The 27,532-nt window shown below is 56.5% G+C and overlaps 1 protein-coding gene and 1 long non-coding RNA gene across 2 annotated transcripts in view; one reads left to right on the top strand and one right to left on the bottom strand.

Annotated features, from left to right (window-relative positions):
• The window catches only part of GNG7 (G protein subunit gamma 7), a 101,460-nt gene that overhangs the window by 23,616 nt on the left and 50,312 nt on the right, over positions 1-27,532 (top strand). The window lies entirely within an intron of this gene.
• Positions 647-7,337, bottom strand: LOC130679986 (uncharacterized). Its single transcript, XR_008992970.1, has 3 exons — positions 7,098-7,337; positions 5,227-5,321; positions 647-3,392 (listed from the first exon to the last, which is right to left on the bottom strand). It is a non-coding gene; the product is annotated as an uncharacterized LOC130679986 (long non-coding RNA).

Raw genomic sequence — 27,532 nt, 5'->3', positions numbered from 1 at the left:
ATTGTGTGACATACAAAGCATTCCTCAATAAAGTTAAAATAGATGTATTTTAGCTGGGCTCGGGAGAGAGGCTGTCTGCGAGCACGGAGACCAAGAGCTGAGCTAGTCCTGGTGTCTGGCTGGCTTGTTTACGCTCAGCCTGGGTCCAAGACCGATTAAATCGTTAACTCTGTTGCACAAAGCTGCCAAGCGGAAGGGGGAGTTTGGAGAACCACCAGTGGGGGCGCCAGGTTGCGGCAGCGAGTGTGCATCTGTGTGGCACATGAGACAAGTACACCCAGCTCATCCGTCCTCTTCATCGTCAGTGCCAGGCTGACTCCCTGTAAAGAGAAATGCAAACGCAGATGCAGTGGAGGCAGGGCGGGTGCACCCACCCAGCAGTGACTGCTGTGGACACCCTGGTGAGCGCTCGCCCCCAGCCTCTCTGTGAATGATGTCCACTCACGTGATCTTAGAAAAGTAGATTTCTCATTAATGTGCTTATTTGACCTGCTGCATATCTTCCCTCATCCTCAAACCTGCATTTCCATCCTCTTTCCTGACGCTGGCTTAACATTGCATGCTGTAGGCCAATTATCATTTATTTCTTTTGAAATAATTTTATAATTGAACTGGTCTATTGGTGGGCTTTCTCGGTGTTTATTTTCCTTTCCTGTTTTTCTTTCTTTCTATTTATTTTTTGCTGTGCTCTGGGATGGATGAATGTCCTCAGGCAAACTTTGTACATCCTTGGCTGGTTATCATTTGGGGTAAATTCTCATAAATGGGTTTGCTGCGTGTGTGTGTGTGTGTGTGTGTGTGTGTGAGAGAGAGAGAGCACATGTGTGCGCACACATGAAAACCAGGGTATTTTGTTGTGTTTGAGACATTCAGCCGCAGCGACCTCCAGAAGTGCACATTTCCCCACCGACCGGCCGGCCAGGACAACCTCCGTGTCGCTTTGTCTGCGTCCCCTGGGTTAGCCACGGTCTCAGCATTTTCTCCCTGGTGTTTCTTCTGCAAATGGCCTGGCTGTGTTCCCTGCTGACCTTGATGTGGGGTCTCTCTCTCTCTCTCTCTCCTTGATTTGTTTGAACTCTTCATATACATTTGCTTGAAGTTTTTGTATTTCTGTTCCTATGCTGTCAGGTTTCCATCACATACGCTGTGAACATTTTTCTGAGCGTGTCTTTCCACTCTGCTTGCATAGGGAGTTTTAAATGTGTTGAGTACCCCAGTGTTCTCCTTCGTGTTTTGTGTCGCATTCTTCCAAACGTCAAGATTAAAGAAATAAACAACTCGCCTGCATTCGTTTGGATTGCCTATTTTCCACTTAAATCTTCAAGCCATTTGAAACTTAACTGGGGCTAAGTCTGACCCCCGCCCCCAGGGGACACCTGGCGATGTGACGCAGAGGAGAGACCCCCTTGGAGGGACTTGGACTGAGCTGTCTGGGGAGCGGGCACACCGTGGGCAGATCTTGCAGGGTTCTGTGTTACCCGCTCCTTGTAGGAGCTCCTCGAAGGGGAGAAGTGCCAAGTTTTCCCTGATTATTTCTTCATTTAACAGCCACTTTGTTGAGCACATCCTGTAGGCGTACCAGGCATGCAAACTTGGGCTAGGGTTTCCCATCCCTGAGCGGCGGGGGTATCGCCAAGCGAGGGCCACCAACACCTGTCTTGGCAGCAGAACCAGCAGTCCGATCTGCCGCTCTGATTTCCTGCAGACGCCAAGGCTAGAAGATGACCAGGAGTTTGGGCGTTTGCTCCTGGGGCGCTGAGCCCGGGGACCTTAGAGAGTGCGGGCTTCCCAGAGTGGCCACTAGGGGGCAGAGCAGGCCCACGGGGTCTCGGCACAGTGGCCTTGAGCCGGGTCGGGGTGGAGATGCTGGTGGGCGCCCCAGCTGTTTGCAGCCAAGTCCTTGGGCTTTGGAAACCTGCGGATGCCCATCCCTGTTCTCCGGGACGTTCTGGTTCAGCACGTAGAGTACCATGGCCGCCCTGTCCTGAGATCCACCACCCCCAACACACCACCTCCTCACCTCACAGACCTGGTGCCTCTGCGCGTGGGGACTGGTGGCGGGCAGTTACTCCTCACCAGTGACCCTCCCAAAGATGTCGTTCCTTCTCCTAGCAAGGAATTCTGAGTATGTGTCTAGGCCAGGCTCTGGGGGAGAGGCAGGGACCAGGAAAAGCCGGACTCTCACAGAGTGGACATTCTGGTGAGAGCCACAGCCCCACTGTGGAGTCTCTCCCAGCTCTGCTGACTTCGAGGCCACTTCGCTCTCAGGGGGTGTCCTGGGCACTGGAGCGGGTGAGCAGCCTCCCTGGCCCCACCCACTCTCCTCCAGGAGTCCCCCACGCAGGACAGCCACAGATGTCCCCAGACACTGCCTGGTGACCCTGGGGGCAGGGTGAGAACCTGCCTTACGGTTTCTCTCTCCGACCGTTTTTGGACATGGTTGTGTCCACTGGGTGGCTCTTCTCACTGGAAGCTCTGGGAGGGCCGGGACCACAGCCAGCTGATGCCTCACGGAGGGGCAAGTGAGGGTCCCTCCAGCGTGGCAGCCGTGCGGAGGGCTTTGTAAGGACGCGTGGCCCCCCAGCGTGCTGAGTGCAGTGGCCGGCACCTTGGGAGGCGCTGGGCTTGGGCCACCCGTGCTGCAGTGATGCCCGCTGCCCTTCTGGACCTGACACTGTCTTGGAGCTGAGCTCAGTGCCCAGAGCTGCTGTGAGTTCCCGTATGGCAGCTGCCAGCCACAGGCAGCTGAGTGCCTGAAACGGCCACAGTGGAAACGCTATTTTATATATATTGGGCTAAATCTGTGATTCCTAATTGAGGGTCACCTTGCCCCCAGGAGACACTGGGTGATGTCTGGGGACATTGCGATTGTCACGAATGGGGAGCACCTGGCTTCCAGTGGGTGAGGCCAGGGCTGCTGCTCACCCCCACAGCACCCAGGACGGCTCTGCAGAGAATGACCCCCTGATGTTGGCAGGGCCTCAGCGGGGAGGACCCTGGGCCAGGGCAAGTGCTTTGCCAGCCTTCTTGCTGGTGCACAGAGTATGGGAGAACTCCAGGGCCTCCCAGCGGCAGAGCGTGTTCTTCTGAGAGCGACTTGTTCTCCAGGGCATTTGAACATTGTTGCTACAGGCGCTACCAGAGCCTTTTATCTTGAGAGAGTGGCCCTTGTATGGGAGCAAACTCCAGCCCCAGCCTGCAGGCCGGAGCACCCTTCTGTCCCCACCGCCCCACCGTTGCTGCCCTGCTTTGAGTCTGTCCCGCGATGTTGAAATGCACATTATTATCAGTTCTTTCCACGGACAAGCTGTTCCCCTGAAAGAACTGCCAAGATACGCAGTCAGAACCTTCAAATGGTCTGCTCACGGAAGGTCATGGCTGCTGCTGCCTTCCTGCCAGAAAACACATACAGTACATACATAATTACGGGGTGCTGTGCTGAAACCAACTGAGGGGGCCCCTCCCGCAGCCCACTGGGTGATACCTAGGGACGCCTGGGTTATCACAGCCTGGCTTCTCCTGGCATCAGGGGGTGGGGGCCGGGGAGGCTGGCTGCTCACCCCCCGCAGTACCCAGAGAATGACCCGGCCCCAAATGTCCACAGTGCTGTTGGGGAGAAATCCCTGCTCCCCAAGATTCTTGCCTCCTCGGGTGAATCGAGATCACCCTCTTTGTTCTCTGTGCTCTCACTGAGATTCCCACCCAAGCCCCTGGAAACTAGCCTGCTCTTTCGGACCCTGCAGCTAAGGCATGTCACAGGTCTCTCTCAGTTCATCTTTTCATGGGTAGGTTGCCTGCTGCCACCTCATTTTACCTCTTTGGAAATGGAGACCTGGAGAGGTGCATGCCAAAGATCACTGGGGCAGAGGGCCCACTGGGCAGGGCAACGGGGACTGGAACAGCCCCAGCGGCAACCGAGGCATGGACACTACCACCTCCATAGGGCTGCGTGTTGCTAGGCAACCGTTTAAACAGTCAGCCTTCCTCAGGGCTGGGGGTGATGTGCACGCACACTCAGGGGACAGTCATCGCACTGCTGCCTCTTGACTCAAAACACATGCAGGGCGACAGTCACACATGACAGTGTAGGAGGTGGAGAGGGACGGGGGAGCCACATGGAGGCCAGCAAGGGAATCATGTGGGGTGGGGAGAAGGGGTCCCTGTATCTTCCCAGAGCCCATTCTGAGCTCCAGCCCGATGCCTTCTGAGCCGGTGGGTTCTAGGCTTCTCACTTCCCTTCCCTCCCTCCTCAGGCTTTTTTCCGCCAACATCTGTGTGCCCGGTCCCTGCCAGGGGAAATGTTTGTACCTGTCTGCAGAAGGCCCTGGTGCAGCACTGGGGGTAATATAACAGAGGGTTAAGGTATGGGCCTGGGAAGGGCCCAGGTGGAGGGCAGGCGAAAGACCCTGGGGACTGGGGGCTCCTGAGCCATCGGCCTGATGAAACCTGAGCAGGGACACCAAATGCAGAGCCCACTGGGAGCTTGTCTCTGACGCCCTTGGCTAAATCCCCAATTGTCTGTAATCGCCACTGGTGTCCCCTACAGATTCAGATCCTGAAACCACACTTGGATGTTACTGGCGGTGGGACTTTTGGGAGACGTGCTGTTGTGATTGATGATAAATATGTGTTCTGATCCTGCTTCACAGCTCCCCAGACCCTTGGGATTTCCTGAGCAAGAGGTGCCTTTCTTGCATGTGATAATCATGAAAGGGGCTGGAAACCCCAGGGTGCTCTGCTCTGCCAACACAGAAGAGAGCGTATCAGCTAGCTACGGCTGTGTGACAAGTCTCCACAAATGTGGCAGCTTAAACCACACCGGTCTGTCAGCTCCTGGCTCTGCAGGTCAGAAATGTGGACACACGGCAGCTGAGCTCTATGCTCAGGGTCTCACTGGGCATGGCCGGGGCTGAGTTCTCACCCGAGCCTCGACTGAGACAGGGTCCAGGTGGCAGGCTGTGCTTCTCATTGTCTCCCATAGCTGCTGGGAAGAGGCCACTCGCAGGCCCTGTCCTCGCCACGTGGTCTCCTCTGTAGGCCCTTCCACTCCTCGTCTCCCACTTCAGGAAGGTCCCTGCACCTTTGAAAGGCTTGCCTGATCAGGCCAAGCCCACCACGTGAGTTCCCCTTTGGAATAACCCAAAGCTGACAGATTTAGGGATATAATCAAGCCGTACCAATCCCTTCTTCCATGTAGAATAACCCGGTTGGGCGATGGTAGCTTACCACACTCACAGGTTCTGTCCATATGCTGAAATCAGCCTGCACAGCATGTTCACCACAGGGCTGGAGTCAGGGGCTCCTGGCATCCTGTTGGCTGCCTGGGGGAAGAAGGGAACGTGGTCATCGGGTCCCCAGGCAGGGCTGAGGCTCAGACGGGGCCGGGCAGGCAGCATCTCCGCCCTCTCCTGACTCCCACCCCCTCTTGCCTGGAGTATTGCCAGGACTCTGGGGTCGTCTGGGGGAGAAAGGAGGTGTCTGGAAAATTCATGGCATGGTTTGCCCTGGTTAGGCCTAAATGGTCTTGTGGTTTCACCCAACTTAAAAAACTTGTTTTCAAATGATTCACAGATTCACAGGCAGTTGCAAAAATCATACGGCACCATCCCACCACCCTTTGTGCAGCTTCCCCCAGGACGGCACCGTGTAACTACAGTAAGAAACCAGGAAGCTGGCAGGCGGGCCGTGTGTGCGCAGAGTCCCTGCCTTTATCACACGTGCGGACTCGGCTTCACCTCACTTATGAGTGTGCAGGACCGTGGTGCGTCCGTAAGGTGAAGAGAGCTTGTGTGTGGGCCTGGGAGGGCGCGGGGAGCAAAGCAGTCTAACCCTCGGTGGCTCCGTGCGCTCCGTGTGCGGTGTTCGGGGCAGCACTCCCTCCTCTTCTCCCACCACCATGGGGCCTCGTGTGCCACCTCGTGGGCAGCCAGCCCTTCCGGCAAGTCTGTCCATGGCTGGACCCGTTTGTGGGGCCACCAGCACAAGAGGGCCCAGGTTCAGATCCAAGTGCCCCCCACCTGCATGGGCACCCGAGGCAACTCGCCTGACCTTTACACATGGAGGTGGGGCCGCTGTCCCATCCGCCCCAGAAGGGATGGATGACTGGGAGGGCCTCCGGTTCTTTCCAGGCGAGAAAACCCTCCTCCTCCTCCCTGCCCATCCTGCCTAACCTCCGGGGACCTGCCTGGAATCCTCTTGTTCAGATAAAGCCTCCCTCACTTTTCCCAGAGTTCTCTGCTGCTTCTTCCACGCCTCCCACACTGTCAGCGTTCATGATGGTGCCCACGGTCCCTGACCCTGGTGTCCACGCCCTCTGTAACCCCCGCTCTGGAGTGTGGGCAGGCCCTGTGAGTAGATGGGACACCACGTCCACCGTTAGGCCGATGTGTTACTGCAGATGTAAGGAAGACCCCTACTCAGCTGACTTAGAGTTAATCAAAAAGGAGAGTGCCTGATGGGCCTGGCCTAATAAACAGGGGAGCCCGGGACCGAGCCGGAGTGTCCGGAGGACTCGTGTCCCTGGAGACAGGAAGCAGAATGGCGGGTGCCAGGGGCGGGGGGAGCGGTTCATGGTCACGTGAGTGCTCTTTGCGGGTGTTTCCATATGTAAGCTGGAAAGCCCTGGAGCTCCGTCACACAGTGGCGTGGACGTACGTAACGCCGACTACCTGACAGCAGCAGTGGGTGACGTGATGCGTCCGTGTCCCTCTTACTGAGCGCGAGAGGGAGGGAGGGAGGCAGCAGTTGGGCTTCTTCCTGGCCTCAGAGAAGGCAGACAGCCACGTCCAGCGGGCGCATGGGCACCTCGGCCCTAAGGCTGCAGGGAGGCGGCTCTGCCGGCCGCTCGACCCAGCGCAGAAGGAGACCCCAAGTTCCAGGTGAGAGCTCTGCCCGCCAGCCCCTCGATTTTAGGCTTATGAGGCCCTGAGTTGCCCCCAGGTAGTCATAGGAAGAGAAACCCACAGAAACTCTGGGGCCACAAATGAGTGTTGTTTTGAACCTCTAATAAGTTTGTGGCAGTTTGTCACGCAGCCACTTAGCTGACTGGTACACCCACTGTGTTGGCTTCACACACACTCTTTCTAAAAGAAACTCACTGCCACCCGGCCAATTCGATAGTCATCTCCATGTCACAGACGAGAAGACAAGAGCAGAGAGAGGCCAGGCTCACTTGCCCAGGGCCACACGGTGTGTGTGTTCTCCAGTCCGGTTCCTCCGCTGCCCGGGCCAGACCTGCGGTCCTTGGGGCTGGGGACCTCGTCCGGGCCCCTCTCTGTGTTCAGCAGGTGGTGGAGGAAGGAAAGAGTGAGGACCGGACAGAGCTCAGCTGTGCCCCGGACTGGTGCCACGTCAGGGATGGTGAATGGAACCCCAGAGGGAGTGCCCGTCACGTGCAGTTCCCAGCTGAGTCACCACTGGGCTGCAGTCTGAGCGCATTAGCCTCCCGGAACACGACACGCCGTCCTTGGCCCTGACTGAGGCTCTGGCTGATTCAGAGCTCCGCTTGCGGGAGAGGTGGGCTCTCGCAGCTGGGCCCCTCTGGCCCCGGGGGACACGCTTGAATGGGGACAAGACGAGGCCCGGGCGGTGTTCCTAGCACCCGGGCTGCCAGCTGCAGGGTCCTTGACAGAGCCAGGCCACAGGTGTGGGGACAGACAGGCAGAGTACCTGGGAGGAGAGGCGGCAGCCAGGCCTGGGGCCTGGGGCTCCGCGTGCTGCTGCCCTGCCATCACTAGGCCTCCTGCATCCCTGTGCGGGGGCGAACAGGCTGGTTCCTCGGCCCGTGGATAGTGGGCGGGTGGTCTTTCGGGGCCGTCCTGGGCACTGTGGGGGGGGGGTAGCAGCCCAGGAGCACCCCCATTGTGACAATGACACAGGTCCTCAGACATCACCCACTGTCCCCTGGGGGCACGATCGCCCTAGCAGAGATGCTGGGTGAATGAAATGAAGGTGACAACACTGCCTGACAGAGCACCTGCTCACCAGGGGGCTCATGGAGGCCTTCCTGGAGGAAGTGACATCTGGGCAGAGGTTGACAGTGCTCCCGGGCTGACTGGGGGCAGGGGGTCCTCCAGGTGGCAAGAACTGTGTGTGCACAGGAGCAGAGGCTGGCACCAGGGCCATGGGCACTGGGCAAGGGAGCAGCAGCGAGGAGGCCAAGGGCAGACACTGTGCTTTATCCCCAGGGTGGTAGGGAGCCATAGAGGGTTACAGCCCCACCTGCAGCAGCGGTCCCTGGGCCTCCTTGTTTTCAAGATTAGGAAACTGAGGCCCAAAGAATGTGAGGTTGCCCCCGTGGCCCCCAGCAGCGGTGGGCAGAGGTCCAGCAGGCTTCAGGCTGCTTCCACAGTGCTGTAGCCAGGCCAGTTTGGGGGCAGGCATGGGCCTGGGAACCTGCATCCTTCTCGGCACCTCCTGGGTTTGAGGCAGACCCCTGCCCCACCCTCAGTTTCCCTTTGCTAAAATTGGGGTGTTATGCCCCAGATGCCCAGGGTCATTGCAAGGAGCAGGTGAGCAGGCTGTGTATGGGTGTCCTCACCAAGGCCCCTCACCCTGCCCTGCACCCCTCCCCTCAACAGACTCAGCCTCCCTTCTTCCCACAGACACCAGCATTCATGCAGCTTCCCTGGTGTCCAGGACACGCTGGGTTAGAGTGAGCGACCCAGGCCTGGACCCTGGCTCCCGGCCCCAGCGCCCTTCCCCTTGACCACCAGTGAGAGAGAGGCAGGACCCCAGGGACAGGACCTGTCACTGGGGGGTGACAGCCAGGGGCCAGTGCTGTAGATCCCTCTGCAGGCCAGCCAGGGCCGCGGTCCTGTGCTCCGAGCTGACCGTGTTTCTGTCTTTGGGTCCCGGAGTGGGCCTCCCCAAGCTCAGCCATCACCTGAGAGACGGCGGGGTGGCCAGAGGCGCCAGGCTGCCTTGCCTGCCCTTCTGCCCCCCACCAGGGAGCTGTCCAGGAGGGCTGACTGACCTGGCTTCGGCTCCCTTCCCAGGGGACTGATTTGCTCAGCTCTCCTGGGGGGGACCCGGCGGAGGTGCCCGCTGGGAGTGGTCACCTGTGTCCTGAGGCCCCAGGTCACCATGTGTGCACATGGGCTGCATTGCTCTGCATTGCTCCATGCATGGCAAAACCAGGACAGAGATGAGGTTGTGTGAGCGTTTGGAGTGTGTTTATTTATTTTTTAAAATTGTGGTATGACTTGAAATTCAGTATCTTAACCATTTCTGAGTGCACAGCTTAGGGCGTGAAGCGCACTCACACTGCCGTACAGCCATTGCCACTGTCGCATCTCCAGAACTTTCCATCTTCCAGGATAGAAGCTCCGTCCCCATGAGACACTAGCCCCCACCCCTTCCTGCAGCCCCCGGCCCCTCTGTCCACTTTCTGTCTCTGTGGATGCGGCTCCTCTGGGGATTTGCATCCTGGGGTGGCTGTAACAAAGGGCCACATCCACAGGAATTTGTGCCCTTATATTCTGGGGCCAGAAATCTGAAATCAAGGTGTGGTAGGGCTGTGCTCCTTCTCGAGGCTCCAGGAGGGGGACCTTCCTGCCCACCCCCGCCTCTGCGGCTCCCACCGTCCTGGGCTTGTGGCTGCCTCCCTGCAGTCTCTGCGTCCATCATGTGGCTTCTCCACATGTCTGGGTTTCTGTGTTCTCTGGTCGGTAAGGGTGCCTCATCTGGCATAAACTCATGGTAATTTAATTTAATTACATCTTTGAAGACCTTACTTCCAAATGAGGTCACTGTGTTAGTCTGCTCCAGCTGCTTGTAGCAAAGTCCTACAGATGGGATGGCTTAGACGACGGGAGGATGTTATCTCCTGGATCTGGAGGCTGGGGGTCTGAGCTCAGTGCACCTGCCAGGGCCTCTCTCGCGGGTGTGCAGATGGCCACCGTTTCCCAGTGTCCCTGCATGGTCATCCCACGGCGTATGTCTGTGTCCTAGTCTTTTCTTATTAAGAATGTGGGTTCCTGGACATTTACACAGTTGTACAACTATTGCATTATCTATTTCCAGAACATTTATTCCATCACCCCAAAAAGCAGTCCTGACCCCATGAGCAGTCCCTGCACCCCTTCCTAAGCCCCTCCCCCCTGGCACCCAGGAACCCACGTTCTGTTCTGTCTGTGGATCCGCCTGTTGTGGATGTGCCACAGAAATGGGGTTGCACACCATGTGGCCTTGTGTGTCTGGCATCTCGCTGGGCACTGTGTTCAGGGTCCGTCCTGGTGTAGCATGTGGCAGGGCTCCACTCCTTTTCGTGGCAGAAAAATGTTTCATGGTGGTGTTTGCTTTTAAAAGATGTTTGGACATTTCAGTGGTGTGATGTCTAGGGGGGCCCTACATCCTGATTGGGTTTTGGTCTGATTGTAAACAAGCACATGCTACGAGCTTGCTGTAATCTTGACCCAGAGCAGCAAACTTTCTCTGTAAAAGGCCATACTGTAAATATTTTAATGTTTGCGAGCCAGACGTCATTGTCATAACTATTGAGCATTGCCCTTGAAATTCAGAAGGCCCCGGAGACAATACAAATCTACAGGGTCCTGTGCCAATAAAACTTTATTTACAAAACAAAGGGAGGGCCAGATATGGCCCCAAGGCCACAATTCTCTATCCTCTGCTTTCAGACAGTGGTTCTCAAACTCTCTGGTCCTGAGGATTCCAAAGAGCTTCTGTTGTACACGGGTTAGGTTATATTTATTCGAAGTCACTGGATTCAAAATTAAAACTGAGAAAAATCTTAAATATTTATTGACCATTTAGAAATAACAATAGTAAACTTCAAATGACTTTTAAAATGGTAAGTAACCATGTTTTCCAAAATCAGCAAAGAACCCTTGAGAAGATGATGAGGAAGAGCTCAGGCCTGCAGAGGAGGTGACCACGGAGCCTGGGGACAAGCACTGGGTGGGTCCTGGGGCGGGAGCGGTGACTCCAGAGGCCAGCGCTCTGCGTCAACCTTCTCTGCTGGGACAGGTGATGCCCCTGCCAGGGTGTGGATGGGGAGTGAACAAACTCCCTCCACGTCTGCAACTTTTTTGCAAATCCCCAGTGATTCCAAATAAAAACATCATTTGAAAATGTAGGCCAGAAGGGAAGAGATGTGGGTTGAGAGCCAGGACCACCATCAGAGGGTGACCAGGGCCCCTGCCCTGGGCGCCGGGTGCCAGACGCCAGGTGGGTGGGACAGAGCTTTATAGTCAGGCCAGCCAGTAAGTGCTGCCCCTGCGCCCGGCACACACCGGGGACGGTCGTGGGTGCCGGGACCTGAGGAGACGGGCAGGGGCCAAGAGAGACTGCAGGAGGGTCTCTGGGGAGGGGACGTCCACGTTGGCCCCCGAGGGATGGTGAGGAAACTGCAAGCAGAAGGCAGCGGCTCGGGGGGCAGGGTTCCCTGGAGGTGGGACCTGGGGAGCTGCTGCAGGCCTGAGGCCTGGTCCTGCAGGGCTGGAGGTGACAGGCAGGCGTGGACAGCCCTGGGGTGTGACGGCCAGTGTCCTGCAGGATGGCCCTACTCGTGCTCTTTATCAGGCTGGTGGGGGCCCAAGGCTTGAGATCCCCAAGGCAGGGTCGGAGCTGCGGTGGCCAGTCCGGGCTCTGGTCCTGACAGTCGGTCAGCTGGGCCTCCCTGAAAGAGCCCAGGTCCTGGTCCAGGCCGGTGGCTCTCAAATAGGCAATTCTGTCCCCAGGGGACACTGGGTGGTGTCTGGGGACATCTGTGGCACTCATGACCGGGAGTGCTCCAGGCATCGAGGGGGCGGGGGCTGGGGTGCAGCTCACCCCCTAGGATGCCCACGATGCCTCCCCAGAGAATGACCAGGCCTGATGTCAACAGTGTGGACGGGGAGGCCCCTGAATTAATTTGCAGCAGCGAACTGAAAGTGTAAGCCCCTTGTCCAGAGACTCCAGAAGGTGAGAGCAGAGCAGAGGCCCAGGCAGGGTCTCTGCAGGAGAAGGGCGGGCCCCCGGTGGGCAGCTGGGCATCGGTCCCTCCCTGCGTCCCTCTGTCTGCAGGTCCTGCTCCACAGTGAGTGCCCCTCCCGGGCCTGCCTGTGTTTACTCCTCTGTCTTAAGTGCGCTGAACTGGGCTGACCAGAGGAGCGTGGGAAATACTGCCCTGCCTGCAAGGGCATCCCTCCAGAGTGACCGTGACCGACAGGTGGAGAGGATGGGGCCTCTGGGGTGCAGGTTCACCGCCTGTGACAGATACAGGGGTTGGGGGTGAGGTCAGCCATGCCCTGCACACTGTCCCCTGGCCTGCCCTGGAGCCTGTTGCTGGCTTTGTGTCCCTGATGGGCACACGGAATGCATGGCCTGAGTCAGGGGCAGAGAGGGGATGTCTCCCAGACCTGGGTCACCCCGGTGTGCACAGTCTCACCCATCGGGGATTTATTCTGGTGCCTGGTGTGAGCTAGGGATCTACTCAGCAGCTTCCCAAATAGTGCAGAGTCCCTCCCCCTCAGCACTGGGGACAGAGGGGCGTCCTGGGCACTGTGGGGGGTTGAGCAGCACCACGGCCCCACCCATTCAATGCCAGGAGCCCCCCAAGTCATGACAGATCCCTGGGGGCAGAGTCGCCCTGGCCAGGGAGGCAGGGTGCCGAGGCTGCAGGGTCCCACCCTCAGGGTGCAGCTGGGTCCCTTTCCCAGCGCCTGCTGCGAACAGGCCTGGGTCACGTGGAGCATAGCGCCGGGAGCACAGCCCAGGACTCCTCTGCTAGATTCCTTGGCTGTGAGGCAGAACGGCCGAGAGCTGTGCTTTCCAGGGCCTGGGCAGCCAGCAATCCAGCATCTGTGCCGGGCACTCAGGACCCATCTGGCTCCTCCCTGTGCTCCTCAGACACACCCGGTGCCCCCAAGGGCCGCTGGATGGAGGGTCTGACCAGCTGCTTTCGAACCTGGAGCTTGCTGGAAACAGGCGCCGTATCTATTTCTATCATTGGAGCAAGGCAGGGAGTCTCACTGGGGTGACCCTGACCCCAGGGTACAGGGCGATGTCTGGGGTCATATGTTTTTGTCACAACAGGGGGAAGGGGGCTCCTGGCATCGAGTGTGTGGGGCCTGGGGTGCTGCTCAGCCCCCTACAGTGCCCAGGATGGCCCCACAGAGAACCCCTGGGCCCCAATACTGCCTCAGGACTCCTGCCAGCTCCTGCCATACTGTGGTTGCGGTCTTGGATGTCATGGGTGGTGGTGTTACCCCCTCTGTGCTGTGTGTGGGGGTCATGGGGACCTGGGTTTGCTCCTGTCTGCAGGAAATGCCTGCTGCCCCAGAGCCCCTGCAGCCCCTGTGGTGGGGGGCTGCCCTCTGTGGGACGGTGGGGCTCAGGGGAGGTGCAGCATCACCCTGACAGCTTGTCACCGCTTCCTCAAGGCCCTTTCCTGGCCCCGAGGGTCCTGACAGCCCCAGCGTTGTACCGCGGAGTCAGCTGACCGCTCCATGGTCGCTTGCCCTCAGCTCCCAGGAGGCTCACGCCCACACCCGGGATAGAGGTCTGGGGAGGGTGTCTGTTTCCAGCAAGCTCCAGGTTGGTGCTGGCTGGGGAGGCTCAAGAGGTGGACCCCGCCCAGGCCAGCTTCTGGGAACCCGTCTGAGTGGCCTGAGGTCGTGGCAGGCCCCTCTCCCAGGCCACCGTCTGGGACCGCTGAGTCAGGCTGTGTCACATGGAGGAAAGAAGTGCCCGCTCAGCGGCAGGAGGGGCAGCCTCGGGGGAAAGCGGCCGTGCTGGGGGTGGGGCTCCCGGTGCCGGCAGTGCCCACAGGGAAACCCTGCCTTCCCTGCACACCTGCTGGGCTAGAACCTGAGATGTTCTCAGGGCGCCCACCTGTCAAAGGTTCGCGCTTGCCAGAACCTTCCACGTCGCAGCACGTTCTCTTTCTGGACCACCCTCACGACCCGCACAGCAGGCTGGCCTTAGCGGGTGATCTCTGTGCAGGGACTGTCTCCCCGCACTCCCTGGGTCTCCGGAGCTCTGAGTCAGCTCCCAGACGCACTTCCCTGGGCCGCAGTGGCCCTGGCGGGCTGTGAGGCTTGTGGTCCAAACAGGAATGTGCAGGTGAGGCTCCCGGCCTCTGGAACCCTGGGGGTGGGCCCAGCTCGGGGCTGCTCTGTTTCCACCTGAAGCCCTTCAGAAGTCGCTGTGACTGCAGCCTGCAGTCACCGTGGGCGATCAGAGCGTCTGGTGATGGGAAAATTCATGAGCCTCTGCTGTCTGAGTTGATCGGTTGTAGCTCAGGGTCTCGGCACTGTGGACACAGGGGCCGGGCCGTTCTCTGTGGGGTCATCCTGGACCCCAGTCCTCTTGATTCCAGGTGCAACTTCAGTTGTGCCCAGAGACTGTCCAGTATACCCTGGGGGCAGGATTGTCCCTGCTTGAGAAAGGGCCTCGGTAATAGTGCCCCCAGGCTTCGAAGCATCCATGCAGGGGCTGGGCTCATAGGTGGGCCGAGCCAGCCTGGGCCATGGGAAGGGGGAGGCCTCCGTGGAAAGTGACATTTCAACTGAGGTCATCCTGGTGGAGTGGACACATGCATTCCTTACAGGTGGCCCATGCCTCCCACCAAAATGTCTTAATTTTAACTCCTTCTAAAATCAATTGACAACCCAGCCTGGTTGGTACTCAGCTTCGTGCTGATGCAGTTGCAGTTTCCCATACTGCTGAGGAGGAAGGGGCCACCGCGGCAGATGGGCCCCAGGCTGGCCAAGGCCTGGTGTGGTCCTGCAGCTGGGTGAAGCGTGGGGAGAGCAGCACGCTTACGAGTCGTTAAAGAAACACAGAAGCAGGCCCCAGGGGACACACTGTCCCCTTGGACCTAGCAGGTGCCCTGTGCTGCTGTCTGGGTACCCCGGCCTGTCTCTCTCAGGCCACGCATCCCCTCGGGCTGGCTGACCCCGGCCAGGCCGGGGGTCCTTCCGCTCTCAAGGCTGTCCTCCTGGGCCCCCAACGCCACACAGGCCTCTCCCCAGCCCCTCACAGGTGGGAGTTCAAGGAAGCCCTCTGAGGGGGCTCCTGGCAGAGTAGCCTGCAAGGTGTCTCCTTAGAAAGAAGGGACATCTGGCTCCAAAAGCAAAAATAATAATTATCTATGCCACTGGTTCTAACCTGGGGATATCTGTGGTGGCCATGACTGGGGGTGCTCCTGGCACCAAGTGGGTGGGGGCCAGGGAGGCTGCTCAACGCCCTAGGATGGCTCCCAGAGTATGATCTGGCCCTGATGTCAGCAGTGCCCAGGGGACCCTGAATTAATTATTCGGGAAAAAATCAAGTCCAGCCCCTACTCACACTAGACACAGAATAAATTCCCGAGAGGTCAGATAGTGTAAACTAGGGTGCCCCCAGCCTCTCTCCCTCCCACTGAGTGTACTTTAACGTGCGCAGCATCCCAGGGCCTCAGTTGTCAGCTAACGGTGGAACAGTCTCCTGGCGGGCAGCAGAGGCCCCTCTGCCACCCAGACCCCAGCACTTGGGATCCGTCTGACGCCCTGTGGGGCCGATGCCGGGCGTCCTGTCCAGCCGCTGCCACCAGGTGGCAGCACGGCCCCCTTCACCGGGTGGTATTTCTGGCTCCAGCTTCCTGCATCCCAGAAACACCGCAGTCTAGACACCGCCGGCGGAATTCCTCTGCCCTGAAGTCAGTGTGCTCGGAGACGTTCGATGTCCCTGTTCTTGGTCATCATTTCCCACTGTGCATTTTCGAGTCTGTCTCATCAGGGGCCAGGTCACTCGACTGAGTGGCTTCATAAGGTCGGGGAGGACTGCTTCTCGGAAGGTGGGGACGGGGACCCACCCCACAAGCTCCCACACAGTGGGAAATGCTGCCAGGGCTGGGGAGGTCTCTGGCCAGCTGCAAGCAGCTTAGCCGGGCGTGATCAGTTCTGAGGACACTGATGGACTTTGTCCCAGCTGGCCCTCAGCCCAGACCCACTGCCACGGTGGGTCTGACTTCGAGGCTCTTCTTGTGCTGCATTTTGGGAACTGAGAGTTTCAACCTGAGTGCTCAAAAGACAGATGTGTGCACCGTTGGCCCCACTGAAAGCAGACCTGCCTGGGAGAAAGGCCTCTGCAGCCGGCCCCGTCCAAGCCGCTTCTAAAACGGGTCAGCACCCTGCAGAGGTTAAAGCTGGTCTTTGCTGTGTTTTCTTGGGGCACCCGAGCCGCCCCCACCCCCTGTGTCTGAGGCCCTTGTGATGTGCTTTTCCTGACATGTCACCATCTGATCCAGCAATATGAGTCTCTGAGGGTTTGGGGTTGGAAACCGGGGTAGCTCCTGGCACCAAGTGGGTGGGGGCCAGGGAGGCTGCTCAGGGGTCCCTCCGGGATGTTCTAGAGTGGGCAGTCTGGCCGCGGGCCCTGACAGCCATTCCAGAGTATCAGCCAGCATTTTGGTTTCCTGGGGGCTGTTGTAATAAGTACCATGACCTGGGGGCTGAAACAGCAGACATTCGCACTCCCTCAGTTCTGGAGGCCAGAAGCCAAGTCAGGGTGTTGCAGGGCTGGCTCATTTTGAGGGGATCTGACCCATGCTTACCATCTCCCAGCTTCGGGGGTCACTGGCAACCTGTGGCCTGTAGAAGCGTCACCCCGTCTTCGCCACTATCTTCACATGGCCTCCTCCCTGCACGTCTGTGTCCCAGTGTCCCCTTTCTATCGGATTAGGGCCACTCTACTCTTGTATGACCTCACCTTAACTTACTACACCTGCAGGGACCCTCTTTCCCATTCTGAGGCCCAGGGGACCAGGTCTTCAGCATGAATTTGGGGTGGGGGCACAACTTGTACCAGCAGACCACAGGACCCCAGCCCTTCGGGTGCACAGACTGGGAATGGGGAGCCAGAATCCTGAATGACCCAAGGAGACGGGGGCCTGGGGGCCAGGATGGACCGCGACCTGGCCTGGTTGCACCGAATGAGCATGGCACGTGGCCAGGAAGGGCTGAGGGAAGTGCCCGGGGTGCCATCTGCAGAACAAATAATTTTCTAAGAAAGTGCTGACATGCTTCCCCGAAGCCTCACAGGGTGGCAGCATGGCAAAAAGTTCCCCCAGGGGACTTGGCTGAGCTGGGGAGAGGCCAAGGGCCTCCTCACTTCCCTGCCCCCCACCCATAGCAGGACTGTTTCCAGAAGTGTCCAGAGGGACATTAACCCTTAGCAGGGCGCATCCTGCTGCAGGTATTTTGGGAAGTTCGTCCTCAGGGCCCCGGGCAGCCAGGACAGACAGGTCTGGCATGCACTGGGAACCTATCGTGTACCCGGCACCTCTATGCCCACAGTGATGGAGGCTTTATTATGACCCCTATTTTGTTGGCAAGGAAATCAGGACTCAGGAAAAAAAGAAACACCTGCCACTGCCCTCCACCAGCAGACCGACAGAAAACCTCAGGTCCCTCCTGGTCACACCAACCCCATGCGGGCGCCGGCAGCCTGGCTGATGTTAACAGGCAAGACCCTTCCCTGTGCCAGCACCAGACGTGCTGAGCAAGCGTCACAACAGTCCAGCGGCCCCTGCACAACTGAGACTCTAGAAATGGCCAAAATGTGGCTCAGAGAAGGGAGCCTGAGGACCCAGTGGCTGGGCTGGGATTCTCACCCAGAACCATCAGGATCCCCAGCCCCAGGGCCAGGACTGGGACATGGAGAGGAGGTGCTCACCTGGGGTGCAGAATCTAAGCAGGCACCAAAACCTCAGTGGTCAAGATAAGTCACATGCTAAAGCAGAATAAAGATCAGCCAGTCTGTGTTAATTTTTTTTTAGCTTATTTATTTTACTTACTCTAAGGTGATTGAATGTAAAGGTAGAACATTTGAATATGACATTATTTATTATTTCCACTGAAAATCTAGAATCAATGTGAAAATCCACAATGAACCCAATTTCAAAACAGCAGATCCAGACAGGATCAGTCATCCCAGCTTTCCGTGTTGGGTCGGCCTGCGGTACGGCTCTCCTGCCTTGAACGAAAATGTCGGTATTTCATTCCTCGGAGATTCTGTGCGTTCATTTTGATTTTTTACAAGAGCACATCAAAATACAATTTGTCCAGATCGCTGGGTGTTTCGGCGGCCTCCCCCCAATGTGTGCCCCAGGTGAGAGCTTCCTTCACCTGATTCTGGTCCCCAGCCTGCAAGATCCCCCCTCCCCGTCGTCTCAGATGCATGTGCCCCTGCAGACAGATGCTTACGCACATGTGTCCGCAGCAGTATTGTTCACAGCAGCCGAAAGGCGGAAACAACCCAAGTGTCTGTCAGTGGATGAACGGGTAAAGAGAACGTGTCCTTCCATCCACGGAGCATCACGCGGCCACAAAGAGGAGTGGAGCCCTGCTGCTACACGGTCCACGTGGAGGGCCCCTGAACCCATGGTGCTCAGTGAGAGGCCGCAGATACACAAGGCCACATGGCGTGTGACTGCATTCCTGTGCCATGTCCACAACAGGCGAAACCACAGATGGAATGTGGGCTCGTGGGTGCAGGGGGCTGGGGGAAGGGGTGGGGTTGACTGCTCATGGGGATGGGGTTTCTGTTTGGGGTGTCACTGTTATGGAACTAGAGCTGATCGTTGCACAGCACTGTGAATGCCCATAATGCCACTGAGATGTTTGCTTTAAAATGGTTCATTTTATTTTATGCATATATCACCTCAATTAAGAAAGGAAAGTAGGCAGAACGAGGTGTGGCTTTAGATCAGGCAGATTTCAGCTGTGCTCACAGGCCTGCAGGCTGACGGGGGCAAGGTGCTGGCCGGCCGGGCACCGCAAACCGCAGATCTGGGAGGCCCTGGGCCACTGCACCCTGGGCTTCTGCCCATCCCAGGAGGGACTCCGGGCTCCTCCTCCGAGCTCTTTATGGAAGGAGTTGATGGAGACCACTGAGGGCCTTGGCCCAGGATGTCCGTTGGAGGCCAGCGATGCTCTGCCAGGGTTCCGCCCCCAACTCTGAGGGCACGTGAGCCAGTTCCCTGTCCCTGGTTACAAACCTGCTTTGCAGGGGAGCTCCTGTGCCAGCCTGGCCCTGCCTCCTGCGTGCACGCCGGCTCTCCCAGCAGTTCCGTGGTCAGGCCCTGCCTGCCTGGCACTTGGTTTCTGTTCTCACAGGGCAGATCCTGTGTGGGCGGAACCTTTGCTGAATCAGATATTATCCTTGCGTTTCGTTTTCTCTACTGCTGGGTCCTCCCCCTCCTCCTCTCCACCTACTCACCACCTGCAGAATGTTCTGACTTTTAGATGAAACCCAAGCAGTTTGCTGTGTGTCACGGAGTGGCAGCCAACGGGCTCTGCCTCACCTCTCTTCCCAGATGGCATCTGACCCAGAACGTCCTCTGGGAGCTGCGCCTCCCATCCCCGGCGCGCCAAATGCTGCAGCGCATGTGTGTGCACCCTGGCTACCATCCAGGAAGGAACCGGTTTTACTGCCGTCGGTTGTGGCTGCACGTTCTGCTGTCCCAGGGGCTCCCTAGAAAGCCTCCCTCTTGTTTTTGGTGGCTTCCCCAGGTCAACCCTGATGTGTCACCAAGCCATTCCCCACTAGTCCCTGGTGCTAGGCTGGGCTACGGTGGGAAACCGACTCCAGGCACATCTTCTCATCTTCCTTAAAAAAAAAACTCCTACCATTTTAATCTTTGTAGACAACTCATTGGCACTTAACACGCTCACAGTGTTACGCAGCCGTCACCACAACATAGTAGTGTCCTCATCCGGCCGAAGGGAGCCGTCCAGTTCTCGCTTCGGGATATCCCCCAGAAAGACCGTGCCGCCGCGGCTCTTGGCTCCGGCTGTGTCTCTCTTCCCGGCTCACACGGAGGCTCTGGGCATGGGGGCGTTCCCGGCAAGGCCTGCGTCTGCCCTGAAAAGAGTTTGTGATTGGCCGAAGAATGGCCCCCAGAGATGTCAGGGTCCAAACCCTGGAACATGTGAACGTATCAGCTGATGGGGCCAAGAGTTTGCAGACATGGTTAAATTAAGGATTTTGAGATGGAGAGATTATCCTGGTGGGCCCTAAATATGTCACTGAGAGACAGGCAGATGTGTCACACACGTGTACGCACGCACATACAGAAGACAGCCACGTGGCAACGGAGGCAGGGCCTTGCAGGAGGCGGCCACAACCACAGGCTGCCTGGAGTCCCTGGAAGGGAGAAGAGACAGGAAGGAACCTTCCCTGGAGCCAGCGGAGGGGGTGCTGGGTTCTGCCCCATGGTACTGATTCCGGATTTATGGCCTCCAGAACTGCAGAGAATGAATTTCTGCTGTTTTGAGCCACCCTAGCAGTGTGATTTATTACGGCAGCGCAGGAAACTAATCCACACTGCCAAAGGGTTCGCAGGCCTGTAACTGCACCAAAGCCCAGGGTTCTCGGGCCTGCGGGGACCTATGTCTGAGGGACGGAGGCCACAACTGGATTTTGCTCTCACCCCCATTGTCCTGCCTCTCTCTCTGGCAGAAGCCTTCCAACAGGTGACGTTTCACCTTTGAACATGGGCTGGTGGGAGACGCAGCTCCTCGAGGCGGGAAACAGGGCACACCACCGCACAGGGCAGAAACCTTCCAGTTGCTAAAAAAAGAAATGCCCCTGACACTCGGTCATTCCCCCATCTGTAAAATGGATCAGAGGGAGTCTGTGGAGGACTAAAAAGCTCTGTGCACAGTGAATGAAAGCACACCGCGTCATCCTCCCAAAGGCGCCGGCTGCTCCTGCCCGTTGCCCGCTTGCATTCCCCGGATAGCTGTGTCTCCGGAATTCAGCCGCCACCCACAGGCGTGAGCCCTGCATGGTTGTGGGCGGTCTCCCGTCCAGGCTCCAAGGACGCAGCCCTCAGGATGCATTTCCCAGCCCAGGACGGCTGCATTCCTCGGGCTTCTCCCCCTGGCCTTTGCAGCCCAGAGAGCTGCTGCTGTCCCCTCCCAGCAGGGCGGAACACAAAGGGCACAGCAGACCTGCCTCTGGACCTCAGCTCTGCCACTGGGTGCACGACACGGGGTGACGTTTTCCACCTCTGCCCTGAAAAATGACAAAAGGGCAGTGCGCCCTCTCTCCCAGAGCAGGAAGGAGCTGAGCTGGCTGTGCCGCCCACACGCTGCCCTTCTTGCCCTTGCAAGGCCCCCTGACCCGACAGCCTCTCTCGGCGCTTCTGTGCCCAGTGCCTGCCCCCAGAGCTCAGGGTCTGGGTCTGGCCTCGGTCTCACCTCTCCTCCCATACCCCACACTTCTCGCTCTTCCTTCACTTGCCCTTGACCCCTTCTAGTCATTAAATGTCAATCTGACTATAAAAGGAAATTCTCATCCAAGAAGAAGAGGGCAGAAGGCCGGGGTGGCCTGCTGCCCAGACCGATAGCGGCTTCTGCTTTGCAGCCTGGCGTCTGGGATTAATTTAGATTCCCAGAATACCATCGGAGGCAGCGCATGCTGGTAGGATTGTGCAGCGGCTCACGCTCAGATGCTCCAGGGCTCCAGCCTGAGGCATCCCGCCCGCCCCTTCACTTGTCTGCACCGCTGACTCGCAAATCTGACAAAATCCGGAGTCCCTGCGCATACTGTTCTTCTCCGCCAGTGGCAGAAGGGAGGTGGTGTCTTTGCTTGGCAGGTGGAGCAAAACCAGAGCTTGCAGATGTTTAAGCCTGGGTCAGAAGCGTCTTGGAGCCCCGCAGAATTTCTTCTTGGGATGCCCCCAAAACGCCCCTTGCAGGTTCTGGAAGGAGCATGAAGAACCATCTGTGGTTCCCACCACCTTTTCCCTTGCTTGACAGGATCTTGCACCAGGGAGGTGACATCAGCTCCCTTGCTGCCTGTGCCTCTCTCCCTGCTGCGAGGCAGTGGTGATGGGGAGGGAAGAAAGCACCCAGTCCTTGCCCCCAGAGAGCTGGTGGCAGCTGGGTTGGGGCGACAGACGCCTGTTGCATGTACACTCTTGCATCTGCAAATGGGCATGAGCCTTAGATGGACGCCCTCACGTTGCTGTGGAAACGCGGGCCATGGGCCACAGAGGGAGGGCGGGTGTCAGTCAGACTGAGTCAAGGAGGTTCATCTGGGGTTACCTATTCATCCACAAGGGACAGCAGAGCCCCAGATATCCCATGGCCCACCTGCACAGAGCCAGTAGGTGGAAGAGCTACGTCATGCATACTCTGTGGATCTGGACAGGTCAATACCTCCTCTGAGCTCATGTTCCCATCTGTAAAATGCAGAGACTATCCACGGGGCACAGTTCTTACTGTTCACATGAGAACGACAAGCTGCTCTTTGCCTCTCATTCATTGGCTCACACGCATTGCATGAGCTTTCCTGCGGCTAGATGAGTGTGAAGTCACAGCAGATTGAACTTGGAAGCTGATAGCAGAATCCAGCGGTCTTAAGTCGGACGTGATAGAAATTTGCAGAAATGCAGAACTATGCCAGTATTCTCTCTAAACAAAGCTTTTTAATCTGTTATTTTTCATTGAGAAGTGTCCTGCTACAATTTTAGAAATAGGCCATTTTTTTATCACAAACTTTTTGGGGTCCTTTTTAATTAATTTAAAATAAACTCTTTTTTAGAGCACTTTTCAGTGCACAGCCAAACTGAGCAGAAAGTACAGAGTTCCCAGAGGCCTGCTGCCTCCATACATGCACACCCTCCTGCATAATTTCTATCATAATTATGCATGTATGTTTTTTTTTTAAACAATGTATTTATTGAAACAGTGCTTTTAATAGCAAGAAAATGGTAAAACTGTTAAGACCATCAAGAGTCTGGTTAAACTAAAGTGACTTCATGCAATGCAATACTCAAAGAAATTAGGTATATATGCATGTATGTTTCTTAATATAACAAATTCATTGAGATTTTTTAGATACTATGCCATTCACATGTTGAAGTGCACAATTTGATGAGTTTTGGTATATTCAGAGTTGCATAATCATCAGAATCACATTTCCGAATTATTTGTCCCCTGCTGAACGAAGCATGCCATCTATTACCAGTTCCCCACTTCCACTTCCCTTGGTCCCTGGCAACCACTAAGCGACTTTTTTGATTTGCCTGTTCTGAACTTTTCATGTAAATGGGGTCACACGCCGTGTGGGCCTTGCGTGTCTGGCGTCTCCCTGAGCACCGCGTGACCAGGGCCTGTCCACGTGGAGTGCGTGTCAGGGCTCCGCTCCCTTTCCTGGCTGCTTGACTCTCTGTGTGTGGGCCGACCGTGTCGTGTTCGTCTGTTCCTCTGTTGATGGACATTTAGGTTGCTTCTACTTCTCAGCTCTTATGAATGTGCTGCTCTAAATATTCACGTACATGTTTTCATGCGGCCATGCATTGTCATCTCTCCAGGGTAGAGGCTAGGAGTGGGATTGCTGTGTCCTACAGACACTCCATCTTTCCCCTCTTGATGAACTGCCAGACCGTTTTCCAACCATCAACACCATTTTCCATTCCCACCAACAGTGTGTGAGGGTTCCAGTGTCCACATCCTCGCTACCACTTGTTATTATCTGCCTTTTTGATTCTAACCATCCTGTGGGTGTGGGGTGGTGTCTCCGTGGGGATTTGATTGGCGTCTCCCTAATGACTAATGACACTGAGCATATGTGATTATTGGCCTTTTGTGTGTCTTGTTTGGAGAACTATTCTGATCCTTTGCCCAGTTTTGAATTGGGTCAGGTGTCTTTTATTGCCGAGTTGTAAGAATTCCTTATATTTTCTAGAGATACAAGACCCTTATCAGATACATGATTTGCAGATATTTTTTTCTTGCTCTGTGAGGTGTCACCTTCTTGCTGGTGTCTTTCAAAGCACAACCATCGTTAACTTTGACCAGTCTCCCCATTTATCTTTTTCTTGCTTGTGCTTGTGGTGTCATATCTAAGGCTTCTCCCATGTGGGTTTTTTGTTCTTGTTTTTTTTTTAATGTAACTTTTTATTTTGAAATACACATTCACAGGAAGTTGCAAAGAAATGTACGAGAGGGCCCATGGACCCCTTTCTCCCGCAGTGTTAACATGCGGAGTAACTAGAGCATCAAATTCTGGAATTGGACATGGGACCCACCTGCTCCTTCAGATCTCAGTGTTTTATCACTTGCATGTGCGTGTGTGAGTCTCTGTCATTTCAGGACACGTGTAGCCTCGGTCATTTTTAAGAACATAAATGGGTGCTGAGCCAGTTTGAGAATCACTGGAGTAACATTTCCAGGGGAACTGTTATGTCATCGACACATGATACTACTAACCTCCTTTTATAGGTGGGGAGCCAGGGAATTGATTCAAATTCCATTTCCCCACATTTCATAGTCAGTGAACAGAACTTGGACTTGGCAACCCAGCCCTTCTGCCTCTCTTAGCTGCTAAGAGAATGTTCCTCTAATCATTATCTTTTAAAAGATTAAAACTGAGATAAGGCAGAACATGCAACCAGGGGCATCAGGCCGGCTGTCACTTGGTGCGTCCAGCACAGCCAGTTTTTCCCCCTGCGTTGGTGCAAGCTACTGTACCTTCACCTACATATGGAAGCAGGTGGCTTGCCTACAGGGGCCGTGTTGTTAAAAATAGTAAATAGACAGTCACCATTCACTGTTCGGCTTTTCACCGCGAGAGCATCAGAAACAGGGGCTGGGTGAGGGAACCGGGTGCCGATGCCACCCGTCTCGCCCCGGGCGCGCACCCTGCAACTGCAGTCTCAGAGCAGTGGGTGGAACTCAGCCCCCACTGTTTACAAAATGTCCCTCACATTTTATTTTTGATTCGGCCCACGACGGTTGAAATCATGATGCCAAAAGCTTGGGAGGATGAGGCCCATCTTAATGTCCCACCCCGAACTGCAGTCATCAGAGTTGTTGCAAATCAGATCCCGTTTTAAGTACATTAGGAGCACTCGTTAAGGAGTCGGTTCAACCTGAAGGCTTGAAAAAGGCAGAACTAGAACGACGCCTGGAATTCCAAAGAGCAAGAGCTGTTCCCAGCATCCCATCACCTGGGAGGCAGCGTTCACGTTCGCTGGTGCCCATTTCTCCCAACCTCCTGCCTGAGTTTGCTCTTGTTCCCAGGCTGTAGGTGCAGGTGCTTCAAGGGGAATAAAGATTGAGAAAAAGGAGCTAGTTCATTACTTACATGAGCTTTGGCTGAACTTCCTGCAAAGCCCCGTCTCTTTTCCACACTGTCTGTCCGTTTGTCCCTTTGCCCATCATGGCTCCAGTGCAGGTGTCTCCAGCAGCAGACACGGCCGGGGAGCGGGAGCCCCCGGATCGGCCTTCCAGTAGATGCACGGTGTACATGCCTTGAGTCAACAAAGGGCAGTTGCTCACATGGCCTGAGTTCTTCTAGACCAGGGTCTCTCACTCTGGGGCGATTCTGTCTCCTAGGGACACTGGGAGATGTCTGGGGACACCTGTGGCTGTCACGGCATGAGGGAGGTGCTCCTGGCCAGGTAGGGGGGCCAGGGGTGCTGCTCAGCCCCCCACGGTGCCTGGGAGAGGCTCACAGAGAACGACCTGGCCCCAGTGTCCACAGGGCTCTGGGGGGGAGAGACCTGCTCTAGAAAGTTACCCCCGTGGGGTCTGAGGTCCAGGTGAGGCCTGGTGGTCTTACTTCTGCACCTGCTGTGGGTCCATGCGTCTTGGGTTTTTAAGGCAAGGAGTTTCTTTTTCCTGGGGTGTGGGCCCAGGAGCCTCCTGCCCTGGTTAACAAGTCCCTTCACACACCTCCCGTGCTGCCGCCTCCTGACTTGGATTGACCGGACCAAACCCGGTTTAACTGATTCCTGCACAGTGTCAGAGAAATGCCCAGACTTCCTGGACCTTGGAGCCCCCGCGGAGGCAGGGCCCCTGCACACAGGGCCGCCGTGGGAATCGTCCGCCCAGCTCCCGCCCTCTGCGTTCTAGAGGCTGACGGTGCAGCGCCTTCTCCACTCGAAGCCCCTAAATGCTCTCAGGAACCAGCCTGGTTTATTTGGATGAGATGAGGAAGGGGTGGGCTGCTCCAGGATTTATGCCAGTGAAACCGAAACCTCAGATCTCAGCGTAGATGTTCAAGAAGACAGACATTTCCCGAGTCAGCGAGGGAAGGCCCAGTGCTCCCTGAGGTCAGCCCAGGACAGCAGGCTGGCCAGCGGCCGCCCAGCAAACACTGTGTGGTGTGTATGCAGTGGAACAGTCTGGAAGCGCGCTCCCACCTGCACGCTGGACAGGTCGTCCCTGCAAGCAGCCGGCAAGGCCCGTGGCGTTTGGATTCCCCAGCCAGGCACGGGGCACCCACTTCCCGCTGGGCCTGCTCCCCGCCTTCCCGCCCCTCTTCCTCAACAGCACATGCCAGTGGACAGGGACACTGGAAACCCAGCTTCCCATGTTTGGAGATGCTTCTAGAAACTAGACTTCTTTCCAGCTTGACGCAAGGTGACCTTTTAGTTCAGCTTCAAACTTTGTTCCTTTACTTACAAAGAAATTAGTACAGAAGTGACAGCGGCTCAGTAGAAGTCCGTGTTTTTTCCACCTGGCTTTTGCTTTTTCCAGGTTCCACCTGCCCCCAGCAAGGAGCCCTGTTAGACTTTCTTCTCCTAATTACTCGTCAAAAAGAATAATGCTGGTGATTGGGGAAGACATGCCATCTATCTAAATGCCATAAATCCATAACGATACTCTTGAAAGCCCTCAATTGTTCACCTCTGGAGGCTGGTCATTATTGGGAAAAATGGGGGTTCTGGTAATCGAAGAGTTGATGAGAAAAACTTCCTTTTAGGGGACACCCGTGAGTGTTAACAGCCCAGACATTACGTTATCACCTGTACATCTTTGCTTTGTGCATAAAAAGCAGAGAGCTGGTTCCCCCCGCCCCCCATGCCTCCATTAAGAATGTATTTATAGGTAAATCTAATAATACAGCCTCGAGAAAGGGCAGCTCTTGGATGGCAGAGAGAATTAACCACCGTGGAGAGTGTGGATGGGGTGGGTATCAGAGGTCAGGAGATGGACTGTCCAGTCCCAAGTTGCCCACAAATTTCAGTTATAAGTCCCAGCCAAGTTTCTTGGTTTCCCTACGTTTCAGCCGTCTCGTGTGTGCAAAGAAGTGATGGGTGTTGCATTTGTACAGCGGCCCAATGACCGTCCACTGCACAGAGCTGTTGTGAGCATTAAACTGGATGATTTATGGGGAACGCTCACTGGACGGCCAGTGAGAGTGGTGTTAAATAATGCCAGCTGTGCCGTCATCGTCATCACCACTCGCGTTGCCCCTCGAGACCTCTGTAGACTTTCCCCGGGCACACGCGTCTGGGTGTGGTGTGCGGAATCTGAGCATGCATGCTGTGGATTCGCTGTCCTGAGCTTTAGCTGGGGGGATCCTGGGTGGAGAGCGCATGGTTTCTGGCAGGGTCCCCCCGATGTGTGGGACCACCTCTTCTGTTGATTTCTTGGCTCTGAATTCTAAACCACTTGAGGGGGAGAACAGGACTACAGCCCCCAGTCCCCAGGAAGCCCTGTCAGCCCAGATGGAGGTCGGCACCCTTGCCACCTCTGCACAGCTGGTGGGTTTTCTGCCGAGTTTCTCTTCCCCTGAGGATGAAGTC

This window comes from Manis pentadactyla, chromosome 12, assembly GCF_030020395.1.
Source record: "Manis pentadactyla isolate mManPen7 chromosome 12, mManPen7.hap1, whole genome shotgun sequence".
Classification (NCBI taxonomy): domain Eukaryota; kingdom Metazoa; phylum Chordata; class Mammalia; order Pholidota; family Manidae; genus Manis; species Manis pentadactyla.
The sequence above is the reverse complement of the archived record's forward strand: the minus strand, read 5'-3'. Positions and strand labels throughout refer to the sequence as shown.